Source organism: Palaemon carinicauda, chromosome 20, assembly GCF_036898095.1.
Source record: "Palaemon carinicauda isolate YSFRI2023 chromosome 20, ASM3689809v2, whole genome shotgun sequence".
Lineage (NCBI taxonomy): Eukaryota > Metazoa > Arthropoda > Malacostraca > Decapoda > Palaemonidae > Palaemon > Palaemon carinicauda.
The window spans coordinates 6,013,568-6,023,567 of record NC_090744.1 but is presented as its reverse complement, the minus strand read 5'-3'; the positions used below and the strand labels follow the sequence as shown (position 1 = coordinate 6,023,567).

The following is a 10,000-nucleotide window of genomic DNA, read 5'->3' as shown; positions in this document are numbered from 1 at the left end:
CAAATAATGTGTTTAGTGTATTGGACCCTTGGAAAAAAAACAGAATTTACATGACATATTTTAGGTAAGCCTAAATGCCCTAATAAGGCTTAAGCATGCATCACTACTCCTTAATTATGGAAGACTTGGTGGAAAGTAAGGATTTTAGTGTACTTCAGCCAATCCACTTTTGCCTGAACAAATTTTTTTCAGCCTTCGTATTGTTTAATTGTGTTCTGTGTTATATTCTGCAAAACTCTCATTTTACGATTACAACCACCCCATATACCCTAATAGTAATGAGTGTTCCCCAAGGGGGGAATCAAGGTTTTGGGTGGGACAAAGTGAAAACTCTTGAGTTACAGAAGGTAATAGTGTCAGAATCTTACAAAACAACAAGAAAAGTAGCACACAATTATTTTTCAAAAAATTAGGTGAAACAACTGTGGCAGAGGTACTTCTCAAGCATCAATTTCTCTAGAGTACCATTTTCTGTCAAGCACTGCAAAACAACAAGAAAAGTAAGAGAGAATAATTTTTTCATGTAAAAAAGATAAGGGTTAAACAAGTGCGACATAGGTACTTCGCAAGCACCGTTTTCTCTAGAGTACCATTTACAGCCGAGCACTGTTTTCTAAACCTTTAACCTGGTCGTATTACAAGCGTCTTGATTTGCTGTCCCTCAAATTGTTTTTGCTTGTCCGTAGCCCGCTTCGTTAACAAATAAAGATGATCTCACTGCTACTCTGTTCTGGCAGGCGGAACATGGATATCCTGTGCATGCCAGCCTTGTGGGTCACCAATAAAGTACCCTAATTATCTATAATTCACATCAAATCTCTCTTATGGGTTATGTATGGAGCATGCATAAACCATTAGAGAGATTTGATATGAATTATAGGTAATTTGGATACTTTATTGGTGACCCACAAAGCTGGCATGCGCAGCACATAAATGTACCGCACACCAGAACAGAGGAGCAGTGTGACCATGTTTATTTGCCAACGGAGTGATGGCTCAACTTTTATCGCAAATAACCATATCACTGCTCCTCTATTCTAGCAAGCAGTACATGGATTTGCTGCTCACGCCAGCCATGTAGGTCACTATTAAAGCACCATAATATGTTTTAGCATTAATAAGCTGACCCAGGATGATATATTGCCTTACTATATTAGTCGGAGTTTAATGTTTATGGGTGAAGAGTAGCAATATCATTGGAACGACCAACCAACACTTAGGTAAGCTCCAAATTACACCACAAGGGTTTTGAGCTCGAACTTTGGCATGATAAATTAACATATTTAGGACTCTTAATATAATTGTTACGTAGACTACCTTAGTGTTGAACTGGGTTAGTTTACACCCCCTCACAACTGCCAATCATTACTCATAATTGAAATGAGAAATTAAGAGTTTTTTTTATTTGATTTGAAATGAACCATCGAAGTGCATTTTTTAACGACTTTAATAAAAACCAGATAAAAAATTAATTAATATTTATCTAGAATCTGATTGGGCAAATTGAGATGAGGCTTATTCAGATTTTCTACAGCCACCACGTTCTCATTGGAGAAACATGCTCATTGACTTGAGCTGTTGTGTATGCAGGAGAAAATGGAATCAAAGCACTCCGTACCATAGTTATCTCGTACCATAGTCATCTCGTACCATAGGCATCTCGTACCATAGTCATCTCGTACCATAGTCATCTCGTACCATAGGCATCTCGTACCATAGTCACCTCATACCATAGTCACCTTGTACCATAGTCACCTCATACCATAGTCACCTTGTACCATAGTCATCTCATACCAGAATAACCAGTTATTCCAGGCTGTCGGGTGGTGGTTGGGTCACTAAATTTTTGTCTAGCAAAATACTTCCCCACTCTGGTAATGTGTAGCAAATGTACCGCTTGCCTGACTATATAGCAATAATAATGTTTTATTGCCAGCGAGGCTAGCCACAGCCGAGCAAAGACCTGTTAGTGAATAATAAGTATTGGTTCATTAACCAACATACTCGTAGATACAATTACGGTAATGTGTATATTTTTGTGATTTTTCTTCTCACCATCTTATATTTTCATGTCAGGTTTTGACTCTTCATAATGCTGGTGCACATCAGTTATGCTCATAACATCGTACCACTATATGGCAAGTGTCCTGTTTGTCAGTATTCAGTGTTAATTCGCAAATTTGCCTCGTATACTATAAATATATAACATCAGCTTTAAGTTCTAATGGATTTGCTTATTAGGATAAATGCCATTTTAAATGGTATTTATATGGTACCCACTTACAGCTGTTAACTACATTGCAATTTAGGTACAAAGTGACATGGAGTCATAAAAATTTTCAGCGTGGAATGGGTAAGCATGAAGTTGAGTGGAAACAAAAATACAGAAGTAACGAAAGCTATTCATTGTTGATAATGAACACATTATTAACAAATTGGAGAAATATCATACTTACTGTAATTTATTGTATTGTATTGAGAGAAAATTTTTGTCCTGTGGTTTATTCAAGAAAAATATAGATTAGAATGTTGGTGGGGTAGAGACAAACAAAATGTGACTACAATCTTTATATCGGAATTAATCACTCATTACGTAATATTGCAAAAATAAGTGTACAATATATATGGATACACAGAGTAAAGTAGGGATGTACTAGGCTAGGCCACATGACATTACCTATCTAATTTAAACTCCTCTCCCACCTATAGTCCATTTCTTTTATCGAGGCAGATTTGCACCGACTCGCAACGGTGCCCTTTTAGCTCGGAAAAGTTTCCTGATCGCTGTTTGGTTAGAATTATCTTGTCCAACCAATCAGCGATCAGGAAACTTTTCTGAGCTAAAAGGGCACCGCTGCGAGTCGGTGCAAATATGCCTCGCTAAAAGAAATTGTCTATAGTGAGACCTAAGAAAATCCAAATTAAATCAGGCTAGGTGAGTTCATACAGCTAACATGACCTTACCATTATTTAGCCTACAATGTTATACACTGCCACTAAAATCCAGACATAGAATCCAAGGCAACCCTTTCAAGGTATTACTACACAGTGCTGCGTATTATATAAAGCAAAAATGGTGCTGCCTCATATGTTTAAACAAATTTGTTCCTTTCCCTACCTTACCACCTAACCAAAATTACATTGTGTACTAACTTTAACCTAACCTAGGAGGCTGGATCCTTACCTAGCCAGACTAAGAACAACTTCTCCACTACCTTACCTAATGTGACTTACAATGCTGTAGATATAATCAAATTATGAGCATGTAACCCAACCTGACATACAATACTTTAGATAAAATCAAATTATGGAGGTATATCCCAACTTAGCCAACCACAAGACACAAATTCCTGTGCAAAATTTAACTCAAATAATCAAAGCTTTACTGTACATCGCACGATTAAAGATTCACAGCATGCCTTTTGGTAACTGGATCATAACTTAAAAAAATTGGATTTAGGCGTAAGATGTGGTAGTGTTTTTACTGTTTTTGGCAGATTTTGTTATAAATTTAATGAGCAAGAAGATAACTTAAAAAGTCACACAAATATTAAAAGAACTATTGTCTCAATCTTTTCGCTGCTTTATATATCACATGTGAATAATTGTGCTTATGCTACTGTTATATGGGTTTGGGACCGTTTTGCTAATATTTCTCTTGAGATATTCGTTAACTGAACTTTTGAACTAAATGAAGCTTCCAAAAGTTTTATGTTACAGGCCTCAGAAATGTTTATGCAACAGCAATTTCTTGGAGTGTAAGGAGTTACTTAATGACTGATGTATTAATAGAAGGTGCTTGTGTGGAAAAAATTGTGTAATTGTAAGGTCCTCTTCATTTACTCACTGGCTACTATGTATGTAACAAGTACTTCAGGAGAATACAATCTAGTTATAATGGCATTCGATTAAAGCAAGTTTGGTGTAATCAAGTTCTATATAATGTTTTCTAAGTGACATAGAATCATTAATTAAGAAAAGGGGAAGTTACAGGGGTTGAAGACTCCAAAATGTAAATATTGTATTTTGTTATTTTGAATAAATGTTAAAAAAATACTCCAATCAAAGAGGACGACCGCCAAGCAACTTAGGCTAGGTTAGGTGGGTGTGGTTAAGACATGATGCATCCTAGTCTTTCACTTAGTTTTCCCCCACCCAAAACCTAGGTTTCCTAAGATACAATTGTGCTGTGTGTTTTTACACCTGGTTTTAGTGTGATTTATACTTACCATATCAGTTATTCGCACATAGTGTAATACATTAAATTTTGTTTTATAGTATTCCCCCCTATAAAATATCGCTTCTCCTTGTGAATCCATGATAATTGCACCATTTAAGAGGTTTAATAACATAAAAATAAAGGTTTGAGGCATTGATAATTTTCTAATTATGGGAAGTAGGTGATGAGTATTGTTCATTGAAAAATATCTGGCCGTAGGTAATCATATATTCTTAAAAACTAAACTCATGATCGTCTATTCATTAAACTAATCAATAGATTTTTAAAAGGTCCTTTTAGATAAATTGTAAAAGCAAGAAATTCATGTTCAATTCCCCAATATAACTACAAAATGGTGGAATACTAAAATATTTACACTTTTTTTTATATCAGGTTTATCAGGAGCAATGAGCTATAGGAGACAAATTTGAAGGCTTATAATTTTACTGCACTTCAATGAAAGCATATTATATGAAAACCAGCTAGCTGTAGTAACTGGAATTCTAAAGGTAAGGTTAATAAAGAGCATTGTTTATTAGATTTGAATAGTATTAAAAACTGTTGACTTATTCGTAGACTGAGGTCAAATTGATATTGGATTTAACCTTTTATGTATTATGATGATTAGAGACTGTCGAAGTTTGTGGATTGAGCAAGATTTAATTAAAAAAGTTTTATTCTTAGCTATTCAAGGCAGATTTTACTTGTAAGATGATTACACTACGATTGTCTTCTATCTGTACTGCATTGACAAATGATAGGTTGACTAATTCTAGATTTTGCCAATTGAAGGGGGTTGAAGATTATTAGTGCTCTTATTAGAAGACTATAGTAGTATTAGATTATTAATTAATTAAGGTGGGATTTGATTGCCAATAGATTAGTATTGTGTTGAATTTCTGTTTGTTCCTACACAAATACAAATCATCATCTTTTAGTGGGAGTATAATTTCAGCTTGGCTGAAACTTGAATGATAACTATCAGCTCACACAAGCCACTTTTGACTTCACCCACTGGGTTGTACCGCCGTTTCTCTCCCTATCTCCAGGAAACCAGTGGTGGGTAAAGGCTGGATTATATAATTAAAGGATAAAGTTGGATAGGGTTTTTTTATTTATTTTAGGTGACACTGGTTAAGCATTAGCAAAAAACATTGTTGTTTTGCTAGTATTAACCATCAGCAAAAAACATTGTTGTTTTGTTGTAATGTTAAAGACATGACTCCGGTAAAACCAGGTTGTTGGTTTAATAGTGTTGGATAGGTAAGTCCATCGATAAAGTATACCCCGTAAACCAAAAACCAAAACGTTGAATAATCTCGTCAACGAACTGATTGAGAGAGAGAGAGAGAGAGAGAGAGAGAGAGAGAGAGAGAGAGAGAGAGAGAGAATGTTCCATAGATCAATGCAAGATAAGTAGAATTGGCCAATTCATTGACTGAAGGTTTACCAAAAAAGATCCACTCGTATGAATTATTATAGGATGGCTGGAATTAGATTATGGAGGATCCATACATCATATAATAAATCTAATAGATCATTTCAATTACGAGAGAGATACATTTACTTGATAAATGTAGGAAGTAGCAGATCCCTTTTTCAGGAGAGTGAAAATACCACATTAGTTATTCATTTCCACAGCACTATACTAAGCAATATTCTACATCTGAAACTGTTACCTTGTCAGTAAATCCTATTATTATCCATAGCTTTTTATATCAATATCTTCTGTGGTGTAAAGTAGATTGTTTTATCTAGTAAATATGATCTATAATCTATTGAAGAAAATTGCAGGCAGTAATTTGAAGATTTTGGGAGCTGCTGTTAGTCAGTGGATTACCAGAGGCCAGTCATTAGATTATTGAGGTGAAGTATTAACTTGTTAGGATTTAGGACTCAATACTTTTCCCATTTACACGATAAACTTTTGGTTGTCTTGTTTGTAATTTTTTATCGTTAATCCTGTGTTCTTAGAACATTTTATTAAAAGTATATGGTAGTAATTTTAGTCTTCTGGAAGCATTTTAAACGTTATAGATGCTTTCTCAGCAAAGATCTGGCAGTAATTTTAGTCTTCTAAAAGAATTTTAAACGTTATAGATGCTTTCTCAGCAAAGATCTGGCAATAATTTTAGTCTTCGGGAATCTTTTTAAAACTTATAGATTGGTCTTGATATGGAAGAGTACAGTAAAATATTTTAATAGAACATATATCTGTAAAATTAATATTTTTCATTGATTTTTCAGACTAGAATCATCAAAAGAGGAAATCATCTATACCTCCTGCTCAACACACAAAATCAAACTACGAGTGTGCACTTATCATGAAGATCAGAAGCGAACAATCTCGGATTTCCTACAACAAAGGAATTCCAGAAATCTTCCGAGGAAGGAAAAATAATCGACGAATTACATTAATTTCTGATTCAAAAGGAGGACCAAATAGTCTCACTGAAGTGACCATTCCGTCATCAAATTTCTATGAAGTATTATTAGACCCTTATAATTTTGAATATTTGTGAAGGGAATCAGTATTTTAAATGTTTTAAATAGTATTACTAAGTATTAGAAAGTTAAAATAATCTCTCTCTCTCTCTCTCTCTCTCTCTCTCTCTCTCTCTCTCTCTCTCTCTCTCTCTCTCTCTCTCTCTTTTCCCAATAAGTTTGAAAGTTTAATCTCAAGCCTTCATATCAAATAATTGTTATAGTTTTTCGTTAAATTAATAATTTTCTGAACATTTCAATATTTTAATTATTCTGGTCATGTGTAACATTCCAAATACTGGTTTGCATAGAATATCTTAATCATTTGTTATATCCAGTGAATGGGCATCTCTGTTTAAAAACATTTCAATGACAAAATTTCTCTCAAAAGGATAAAATCTCTTGTTTATTGGTTTTAAGCTTTTGTACAAAGAATGCAAAGAAGTGCCTATTTGGCTATTCTAGTCTAGAATACAGTATAGTTTATATAGTTAATAACAGTTGTAGTTTGGACAATTTTACGAATTGGATTTATATTAAACGTTCATATGAAAGGAATAGTAATTTTATACGAGTTCCAGGGAAGCATTAACTTTTTTTATGATCTTAAGAGATGGAAACCGTCAGTGAAGTAATTATAAGTTATCATTCAGGAATATTCCTTAAAGTAAATGTTCTAAGAGTGGTTTTAATGCAAATCTTCATGTCAAAGAGTTGGTTTAACGTATTATTTGAAGTCTTGAAGAGTGGTTTTAATGTAAGGTTTAATGTCAAATTGTGGGCTTATCGTAATATTTCAAGTATTGAAGAGTGGTTTTAATGTAAAACTTAACGTCAAAGAGTTGGTTTAACGTATTATTTTAAGTCTTAGTGGTTTTAATGTAAAACTTCAAGATTATTCTTGCTTCAAAAAGAGACATAATAAGGGAGGAATTGCAACTATGGCACTGCTTCGAAAAGAGACATATTAAGGGAGGAATTTCTAATATGGCCGCACTTCGAAAAGGGACATTATAAGGGAGGAATTGCAACTATGGCACTACTACGAAAAGAGATATAATAAGTTAGAAATTCCAACTACAGCACTGCTTCGAAAAAGGGCATAAGGAAGGAATTGCAACTATGGCACTGCTTGGGAAAGGCACATAAAAAGGGATGAATTGCAAATATGCCATTGCTTTGATACGGGAGGTATTGCAACCAGGGCACTGCTTCGAAAAGGGACATATTAAGGGAGGAATTGCAACTATGGTACTGCTTGGGAAAGGCACATAAAAAAAGGGATGAATTACAAATATGGCACTGCTTCGAAAAAGGACATAAGGGAGGAATTGCAACTATGGCACTGCTTCGAAAAGGGACAAGGGAGGAATTGCAACTATATCACTGCTTTGAAAAGGGACATAAGAAGGAAGGAATTGCAGTTAAAGCACTACTTACTAGGAGATAAAAATAATTGGGTAGTGATCAATTATTTAGAATAGCAACAGGAATAATTGCCTATAGAGAGGCTAAAAAATAACTGGTTTTCTTATAAGTATTTAGTGTATGCCTGCGAGATAAATGTAGCATTTTGAAGGAGTATTTTAAAAGTTATTTCCTTTTTAAATAATATTTACAGAGATTGGATAGTAAATTTATGGTTTTAGTTTTCCTTTGTAATAGAAATGTAGGTTGTATCTTTTACACCTATCAAAAGCTGTTTTTTAGTTAAACTTGCTTTGAAAGTTCAATAAAAACTTCATATAAATAGGATTTGAATTAGAAATGGTAAATATGGATTTTTCACTTATGGAAAAGCAAATATCAAGTGCTTAAAACCAGTAGTCATTTATATACAATAAAAAATTTTGTCATGTTTTTATTACACAAATGTTTATCATTAAGTCTTGAGACATGAGATGCTTGCTTGACTCATAACTGTACATTGGTTAGAATGATTATTTGAAATATTTTGTTGTGAATAGTAAGTGCTACTTAATTATGCTAATTGCATCAGTGAAATTTGTATGTACAAAAATACCTGAAGTTGCAAGAGCAAGGATCCTGAAGGATAATTTATGGCAAAAAGGTAACATTCTAATGGTAATGGTATAACTATGTATATCAAATATGTAAAGCTAAATGACCCAGTATTTTTGGACGTCACTATGCAGTAATATGTACATTATGTACTACTGTTATTATGTTTTAGGTTCATTATTGTTAGAGAGCTAGAAAGGGTTCATTCATGATATTAAGTACAGGATATGTAAATAGCTATTTAGAATAAACTTCTCCATTCATAATGGAAATGAGACGTTTTATATCGAGCCAACCTGGTGTTTAGCAAGGTGGAGTTATTTCTTAATATCACTCATGAAAAAATTAACCCCTAAGATTTTGTTCATTTTTCAGACGTGGGATAGACAGGCAAGACGAGTCTTGTATGAGTGTGTTTGACTGTAAACAGCCTTTAGTCAGTAAACTATTTCTTAAAAAGCTCTATTTAAATTGCAAAGGCTCATATTGCTAGCAATATTGATGCTAACGGCAATGATACAGACTTGTGTAAGCCTTATTTTATGTGCACAGGCTCACATTCTTAGCAATATTGATGCTAACGGTAACCATACAGACTTGTGTGCCTGTATAGATCAAACGAAGCATTCCTTGTTTACAGAGAAGTTTTTTCATAGACAAGCTCTATCATATAAGACTGTTCTTGCATATCTATTCCAATTTTGAAAATAATCAAAATCATATGTTTAATCATTTCACATGGGGCAACATTAAGAAATACCTACCAACTCCCATTGCTAAAACCTAGGATTGGTCAACCTAGGAGGTTGAATTTCCCTTATGGACGAAGAAATTTACTCTGATTAGCCAATCGGATAATTTACACACATGGAGATAATAAGAAATACCCCTCCCTTAATCTCTAGCTAAACCTCAGAGTTGCTTAACTTAGGATGTTTAATTTCCCTTATGGATTAAAGAAATTTATTCTGATTAGCCATTTCCCTTAAGGATTAAGAAATTTATTCTGATTAGTTATTTCCCTTATGGATTAAGAAATTTGTTCCGATTAGCTATTCCCCTTATGGATTAAGATATTTATTCTGATTAGCTATTTCCCTTAAGAATTAAGAAATTTATTCTGATTAGCTATTTCCCTTATGGATTAAGAAATTTATTCTGATTAGCTATTTCCCTTATGGATTAAGAAATTTATTCTGATTAGCTATTTCCTTTATGGATTAAGAAATTTATTCTGATTAGCTATTTCCCTTATGGATTAAGATATTTATTCTG

The 10,000-nt window shown here is 33.6% G+C and overlaps 1 long non-coding RNA gene across 1 annotated transcript in view; it reads left to right on the top strand.

Moving 5' to 3' along the window:
• The window catches only part of LOC137660136 (uncharacterized), a 13,182-nt gene that overhangs the window by 2,525 nt on the left and 657 nt on the right, over nucleotides 1-10,000 (top strand). Inside the window, exons 2-3 of the long non-coding RNA XR_011047614.1 lie at nucleotides 4,613-4,728; nucleotides 6,467-10,000. The exon at nucleotides 6,467-10,000 is cut by the window's right edge and continues 657 nt beyond it. This is a non-coding gene — a long non-coding RNA (uncharacterized lncRNA). The remainder of the gene's footprint in view (nucleotides 1-4,612; nucleotides 4,729-6,466) is intronic.